Below are 8,777 nucleotides of genomic sequence, written 5' to 3'. Positions count from 1 at the left end.
CGAGTCGATGGTGGACTTGCACCTGAGACAACATACGAAAATACGAGCCCAGTTGCGAGTCAATGGTCGATTTGTAACTAGGATGAAACAAACTACATGCTAGTTGTATGTCAAGGGTGGACCTATAACTGGGATGAAAAATAAAACACATGCAAAATAACCAGGGTCAAAGATCGGTCAGTGAGAAGATGGGGGATAAGCTTCATAGTTGAGCCCCCAAAACGACAACACATATAGGCCAATGTGAAAATAAATGTGAGAACATGACGACACAAAACAAACGGGACAAGAGGACGCGCGACAAAAAAGAACAAGCTGACATGAGTGTGCATGATCGAGTTTGTGCAAACATTAAATAAAACAAATCAGTCAATTAATTATAGACTTAGATGAGCTAAAACTTATCTAGATTAGATTTAGCAAATATGAAAACGAAAAAACTAGTTACACTCCTCTCTAGCTACACGGTCAAACCAAAATAAAAGAAAACAAGGAATAAAAAGACACGTGTCCCTCCAAAAAAAGCTAAGCCCACAAAAAAATCAATACACAAAACATAATAACTACTCACTCAAAATTGTCATATCGGGTTTCACTGCTTCACGAGGGACAAACAGAAAACACGACGCAAGGACAATGAGCACTTAGAAGCACGTGTATCTAACAGTATATGAGTTAGATGGAACATTGTTAACTCATTTACATAATAATTAGCAAACCAATTCGAAACGGCACCTCAGATCGCGTCACAAAAACGCTCAACAAAAGATACATGCGCGAATAGATCAACAAGTAGACACAAAACACACGACGCGACACAGAGCGCGCGTGACAAAATAACCCGCAATCAAGATTTGCACAATATTTAAAGCGAACAAATGACAGAGTGAAAACAAGTTCATGAATTATAAACGAATAAATAAATAATAAAATAAAACATAAAAATGGAAAAGGTAAAAATATAAAATATAAAATATAAATAAAAACAAAAACAAAAATCATGAATTTAAAATAGTTCACAATTTAAAATAAATAATGAATAGAAAAAATAAAATAAAAAGGAAAATAAAACGGAAACAAAAAATAACAAATACTAGGAGTCAAATGAGAGTGTAGAAAAATGAGAGGAACTAGGACTGAATGCAGCACAGACTTGTGAAAAGAAATAGAAAAAGTCAATCGGCCTCACACTTGCAACGACCTTCAAGAGCATAGGCTCGTGAAAACTAACGGAGCGGCCTCGCACTAGCAACGACCCGCACACAAGCACAGCTAGCAACGACTCGGACACAGGCACAGAGCGAGACAACGTAGCAACCAGACAATTGCGTTTTGTACGAATATTAAAGACAGATGATCCAACGGTTCTGGACTATTTCAATCTAGATGTGAAATAGCAAATCTGTACAATAAATAGTCCATCGTTGAACCAGTGAAAAAAAAGATATTAAAAAAAAGCCTGTCGCCCTGGCAACGAACCACTACAACACAAAACTGCAGAGAGCCCGATACAAAAGCAGCCACACGCGAAAAAGTACAAATCTTAGGGTATATATACATCCAATGGTCACAAAAGTAAATGAGACATAACTAAAACTCATCTAGCTAATGCGTCCTAGGGAGTCTATATAATGCCGCCGAGAGCCCTAATCGCCCCTCCTCTCTCCATTCCCACCCTCTTCTCGTCTCCCCCCATCAAGGTAAGCTCCCACGCATAGCCGCCGTCGCCACGGACAGAGCGAGCGCGAGATCTGTTCCGGCGTCGTCCCCGCCGTCTCCAGCCTTCCCAAGCCGCGAGAAGCAGCGCCTCATCCGCTGCCGTCGACCCCCGCAAGCTGTACGACCAGAGGAGCCGGGAACGACTACGTCCGCGTCCTCTTGTACTTCCCGGACGTCACCGGCTTCTTCCTCTACGTCGGCTCCGCTCCGGACAGCCTACGTCCTCTTCAACCTCGTGCGCGAGGTGAGTGAGCCCCCGTATCTCCTTCCTCCCTCTCTCTGCCGTGCGCTTTTTCCCTGTAGCCGCCGTCCCGTGCAAACCGGACACCGAAGCCACGGCGGCCATGGCTTTCCATGGCAGCGAGCTCAAGCTCGTGCCGCGGCTCCTCTGCTAAACCTCATTTGCACCCGCGCGCTCCTGCGCGAGCACACGCACTCACCTCACTGACTTGCACGCAGACGCAGCCATGAGTTTCGAAGACGCGGTCTGCAAGCTCGCTGCCGACATAGCGGCCGCCTCGCCGGCGCTGGTGAAGAAGGCCGTGGACGCACTGGCGCGCAGCAGCCGTGCCTGCCCGCTGCGGATGCCTTCATCCACCTGTTCCTGGGCACGCTCTACGTGATCGTCGCGGCAATTTTCTTCGACACGGTCGCGGTCCGGGTCTGCGGCGGCGACTAGGCCGCGAGATCCGTCCTGTCCGAGATCACGGGATGCATCTTTATAGCCTCCCTGCTTCTTTCAGCGCCGGCGTTCGTGCTCTTCTTCCTGCGCGCAGCAGGCAGCAGCAGCGAGGTGCGTCTCTTCTCGTCACCTCACCCCTGCTGCTATGCTGCTACCCTCTCTCTGCTCTCCATGGTTTAGCTTGTGATGCTCTTCTCCATTGTCAAATTTAATAGCTGGCGGAGGGCCTCCTCATGAAGTATTTCGATGCGCGGCTTTCTAGTGCCTCTGAAAGCCCTACGTCGCCGCTAGGCAGGGCAGCTGCACGGCTTTTTGCTTGGTCATTTTGGTTGGGATTAATCTCGTGGATTCTTCAGCTGTGTGGACTATTTCCAGAGATGTCTGACCTTCTGGCCGACGCGTCTAAACTGGGCATCTGGTCATGTTTCGCTCTCATCTATTTGCGTGCTGGAATGGCGCTGCGGAGGATGAATCCCAGGCCCAGCGACATCATCGTGGCAGAGGCAGATCACGCGGCTTCACCTACTCAGGTAACCGGCATTAACCCACATATGAAGGTCATGCATCCTGCTAGGAGTGCTTGCATCTTAATTAAGTTCTGATCAACATTGCGCTTTCGTACAAACAAAATTGGCAGAAGAGGTCGCAAGTAATTAATGTGTTCAAGTCCGATAGAATTTATCAGTAGCATCGGCATGTTTGCTAGTATCAACTGAACCGTAATATTGTTTTCATCACCAACCATCAATGTTATTCTTGTGCTGAACTGTCAGTCGTTGCTGCAGCTTAGGCTCAGTGTTTTTATCATCTGTATTTTCTCTCTCGATAAGGCAGTGTTTCAATGGATGGTACAAATAATTGACAGAATAGTTAAAAAGATCTTCTTGATCTGGATTTTGCACTTGGGTTTTTTCTTGTCTCAACTTGAAATGTCATGCATGATGCATCTACTCAGAAAGGATTGACAGTCAATGAAAAATAAGGTGCAAGAACAGAATGACCTCAAAGCAGGACATATAGACGTTGATGATATTTTCATGACTGTATTGAGATATATGGAACAGAATACACTGTACGCTTAATTTGCATTTTGGAGCTGCCGTTTGAAGCATGATGTGTGATTTATTTCTACCATTTTGGTTGTTATCACAAGTTGCTGTGTTGGACTTGGACAGACACCAGCATGCTCACCACCACTGATCTTGATACAATATCCTCATTTATTGGCAGGATTTCGAGCTGGCTGCAGCAAGTTGATGGATATCAGTGCCAGTGCAGGGAGTGCTTCTGCTTCGTAGCTATCGCGGATGCTGCTGTGGATAAAGAGATGGGCATGTCTGGTACAAGTAGTATAACTTAGTAAGCTTGTTTCCATGCCATTCTAGGTCAGAGCTTATGCAGTCAGAGTATGGTAGTGGTAGTTTGTTTACTCTGAACCGGGCCTATCCAACATTTACCTGTGCACAGCCTAGCTAAGAACTGTCGGTAATTAAGCTTATCTCAATGCATGTCATAAAGTGAGTTAGTACGCTGTGATGAAGGCCTTCCTTCCATTCTATGTAATCATAGCGTTTTATGTACGCTATGGAGTAGTATTTAACTTGCTGGGTTAAATGCTAGACGTAGAATCTGTCTAGGGACTAGCTAGGGAGTGGCGGTTGCAGGAGCAGGACGGGGGAAAGCAGGCAAGTGGTTGCAGGTTTCACGTTTCCGGAAATGGGCCTGGAGCGCTGCACATGGCCTGCCCACTGCAACCAGCCCATCAGCGCTTAATTGACATGCGCCCGCCACAAATTTCCATCCTTGTTTTCAACCTTCTTTTTAGTGCTAACCACTAGTCGTCACAACCAAATCAAACTATATATACAGGAAGAGCTATTTACTTACTCCCGAGTAAAGATGGACCTTTCAAAGGGAAGGGGAGACGTACGCCAGCCAACCACTAGTCGTCACTTCACTACACTACCCTTACCCTGTGCTCAGAGTCAGAGAAATTCCTTTCTCGGCTAGTTGTTGATGGATGCAGGCACATGTCATGTTACTTTCCTACGAGATGTTTCACGCTTCAGGATACGCCCCCGTGCCGCTCTGCATCGTATATATCATCCCACCATTTTTTGTCTGATTTTGATACTGTTATTTTTCTTAGTTTTAGGCTCCGACGATCCTTTTCAACAAAGGATAAATTTCATTTAATCAAAATGAAATATCAAGAAGATACAAACACAAGTCGGATTTAGGCTTTCACCTCATAACACGAAACCAGTTGTCGAGTAGCACCGCCATCGAAGTCACTCAAGTGTAGTGAACACCGATTTTCCGCGATCCTAGAGATTTGGATTTCGGCCGAAAAAACTAAATTTGGCCGAAATTCGGCCATTTCGTTAAGGCCCGGTAACTATGGTTGCTGACGAAATTATTTCAGCCCTGTTTGAATTGTTTGGCCCGCTCTAGCGTCTCGTCCATCCTGCATACCCCTTCCGGTGAAGTAAAAGGTCTGGATAGACCTCCTAACCCTAGAAAGTACGAATTTCCCCACCTCTCTGTTTTAGCGGCGACGCCTCCCTCGCGCCCAACCACGACGTGTTCGCACCGCCTCGTCCTCCTGAGGGCATCGCCTCGGCTACAGGGATGCCTCTGCCCGGCAGCTTCGCACAGCGAGGACTACAAGTACGGCCACGGTACAGCCGTCGGCCATAGGACTTGTGCGGATAGCGAGGTGGAATTGCTCCACGACGAGCCACTGCTTATGCGGTTGGTTGGGAGCGTGCGCGTCAGTCCTAGCTGCCGAAACGGGACCAGGAGTGGAGCATGCGTTCGATTCTGGGCAAGATAAGTTGTGTGTAGTGTGGGATTCCTGCTATTTTGATGTGTTCTTGATACGATTGCTGCAACTAAAGAGAATCATGGGTGCAATCTCTACTCCTATAAAAAAAATGAGTTGATGATAATGGTGTGCCTGCCATCCAACATTTTTGACCATCAGATCTTTATCTGATGCACGGGAGTCCTGCTCCATCCATCCCCACCTCATCCAAACAGACAAGGCATTCGATCCTTCTAGACAAGGGCTGAAAACAATGGAACCGAACCCTGCAGGTGGCCGCTGTTGCTCACACCGCGCGAGTGCCGGACTCTCCTCTGCTGTCTCCTCTCTGGCAACACAGCCCCACCTTCACCTCCAATTATCCCTCTCTATGCCCATTATCTCCTCTTACCCCGTACCTCGTGTCCTCCGACGCCGACATCGTCCATTCCCAAGTCCGCGACACCTCTTCTACCCCCTTCCCTGATGCACCAAACCCTCCTCCCACCACCTCCTCTCCTCCCCTACCCTATCTCCTCCGACGCCGACGTCAGCAAGTACGCCACCGGTGTTGTCCCACCTGGCACGATTCCATGACGCCTCTCATGCAGCAGCACCGCCGCCCACCTCCCCCTCTCCCCCACCAACGCGCTCCACATTCATCGAATTCGAGCACGAGCTGCTCCCCGGAGAATGGAGTGCCACCCACGAGATCCACACCCGCGTCCTCCTACAGTTGACTTCGCCTCAGAGATGGCTGATCTGCTGTGATGGTTATGTGGAGGTACTATGCTCTGCTATTGCCTCTACTTCCCAATCCATCAAATTTTCTTTAACCCAAAGTTCAAATCTGTGTGCCCAGCCTAAACTGTCTAGAAACCACTCATGTATCCATAAGCAGTGTCCACTACAACAATGTTTGGTTTCAGTTTATTATCCAGAATCTTCTTGTGGAATGAAATTTTAAGTACTGAAAATGTTGGTGTATGCCTAAACCGGTATTTTACACTGTCAACTCTATGTTGCTCTTTCTAGAGCTGCATTTAGAAATAATATAAAGATTTTTACTCTCCCGAATAAGCTAAAGAAGGACAGTGCAACTCCATTGCAAATTTTACAAAGAAATGGTCTACAGAGAAGTTCTCGACGTGTAGTACAAGGTCTAAATCAAGTGCGATTTCATGGTTGTATGGTTCTGAAGTTTTTACAGCCACGAAATTGCTGCCCATGTATGGTTCTGAAGTTTTTGGAGAGAACTTTCATAAAAATAACTTAGATACTTGCTTTTGTGTTCATGATATTTTTTGTAAAAGCATCATATGTGTGTTTAGAATGATTTTTTGGTAGTTCTCTTAGTTACTCCCTCTGTTCAAATAAGTTGGATGGCGCCTACAGCAGGTCTCTTTGTCATTGATGCCCCTCCTTTGCTTGGTAGCTCCACATCCATCTTTTCAGGTCACATCCCAAATATTTGTTTCCTTGTTGTGTGTTCTCGGTATCTTTTTTTGTTGCAGAAACATGGTTGATGTAAGCAAGTTACAAGAAGTCCAGTACTATTTCTCTCTCTCTCTCTCCCTCCCTCTGTGTGTCTGTGTGTGTAAATGTGCGCTTACTCCTTCTATATTCACATGATTTCAAAGCATGTTTTACTGTACATTTTATTTCTTTGCTGAGTGTAAATATACTGCAAGTGTTGTTCATTTTCTTGCTTTGTTTAAATTTACTACAAATCCTCAATAGGCTCATTTTTTTTCCTTTGTCTTAAGCAAGTTACAAGAAGTCCAGTGCTATTTGTGTGTGTGTGTGTGTGTGTGTACATGTGCACTCGCCCCTTCTATGTTCATATGATTTCAAAAGCATGTTTTACTGTACATTTTGTTTCTTTGCTCAGTGAATATGTACTGCAGGTGCTGCTCATTTTCTTGCTTTGTTTAAATATACTACAAATCCTCAATAGGCTCATTCTTTTTCCTTTGAATATAACAGAGACAATTATGTATGCAGTAGTGATTGTCTGATCTGATGTCCTTATAGGTGAGCAGATAGATGAAGCGAAAACCCCAGGATTCATGTTGTTGGCACATATGTTTTGAGCAAAAAACTAAAAAGAAGGGTATACTATGCTTGAAAAATGATTCCATGGCCTGATAGATGCCTAAGTTATGTAACTAATTAAGTGGAACTAGCTGTGTGAGTTATGTCTGAAATATTTCTTCCCTGCATGGTGGCACCGTATACTGATTCATTTTTCCTATGTATATTTAGCAAATCATTCAGTAAAACACTTCTACTGCATAATTATTTCTCATGGAACCATATATAAGTGTGCGCTCAAGCTATAGCATATATGTTCTTTGGATATATTATTTTCTCCCATTTGTCTTCACATTTAAGTCTGGTGTGGCTAATATACTGGCACGGAATGAGCAATGTCGTTGACTTCCTAGATGGACTGTAGAAGAATAACTTGTTTGCTTTCTACAACCTTTCGAAGGAAAGAAGCAGTTCTATTGCACTAGTTCTAAGGCCGGACATGATGTATGTATGGGAGATTGCTGGTTGTCTTGGACTGCTAGTGATTTGGAAGATTTGATGTGAGCGTAGTCGTCACATCTTTCACAATTTGGAGTTATCAGTTGTGACCCTTGCACGCCTTGCAATTAACAAAGCCAATGTTGGAAGGACGTGATGCATGTCACATCATTTTGCATAGTAGTCGAGCTTAGTGACCCCTGATCATTTTGTTTGTACTTTTATATACTCTCTTATATATGCAAGTTCTGTATCAAGTGTTCTCTGTCTTAGATTTGTCTAAATACGGATGTATCAAGTCATCTTTTAGTACTAGATACATCCGTATCTAGACGAGTCTAAGATAAAAAAATTGGGACGGAGGAAGTATTTTAGTAATATTCTCTGTTGCATGCTCTATGTCCCCTTGATATAGGATAATGAAAGCATTGAGAAAGGTGAGTATGGAGAACAAGAAACCTTCTTGTGAGACGAAGATGGATAAGAAATGTTTGGTTTCGACCCCGGTGTTTATTGATTGGAAATCATATGTTTGATTGTACTTGATGTGTACCTATCCACATCATTGCATCGCTTTGATCAATATCTCGGTACATTTTTTTATTGTCCGTAACAACATATGATTCCTGACTATAACTTAAATCCACCTAATCTTCTGTGATCCCGTAGCATAGCACGGGCATCTTACTAGTCAATCAATTGATAGTTGTGATTCTGTAAGATTCTTCTGTGTTTCATTTGCTGGATGATTTCACTTTTGGGTACAATTTCGGTTGTTTTTCGTCCAAATTTTGCTCGTTTTTCGTTCAAAATTCAAATTTTTTATTTACCTTTTCGTCTGAGATTTTCCAAGAAATATCCGAAATACGATTTTGATGAGCCCACTCTTGTATTAGAGTTCACTATTAACTGTTACTCGTGTCCATCATATTAGTCGGCATGGTCACCATCATCGTCGCTCCCGCGAGGCGCATAGCAAGCGTCCGACGAAATGCACTTGAAGGTTTTACTCTGTTATATATAAGGAATCGGTTAGAT

The 8,777-nt window shown here is 44.4% G+C and overlaps 1 long non-coding RNA gene across 1 annotated transcript; it reads left to right on the top strand.

Annotated features, from left to right (window-relative positions):
- The first annotated feature begins 1,612 nt into the window (after positions 1-1,612).
- LOC123164243 (uncharacterized) lies at positions 1,613-8,246 on the top strand. The gene is made up of 4 exons (XR_006482245.1): positions 1,613-1,963; positions 2,185-2,512; positions 2,617-2,931; positions 3,632-8,246. It is a non-coding gene; the product is annotated as an uncharacterized lncRNA (long non-coding RNA).
- Positions 8,247-8,777: the final 531 nt, after the last annotated feature.

The sequence above is a fragment of the Triticum aestivum genome, chromosome 7D (assembly GCF_018294505.1).
Source record: "Triticum aestivum cultivar Chinese Spring chromosome 7D, IWGSC CS RefSeq v2.1, whole genome shotgun sequence".
In the NCBI taxonomy this organism is placed as follows: Eukaryota; Viridiplantae; Streptophyta; class Magnoliopsida; order Poales; family Poaceae; genus Triticum; species Triticum aestivum.
This window is presented reverse-complemented; position numbering and strand designations above follow the sequence as displayed.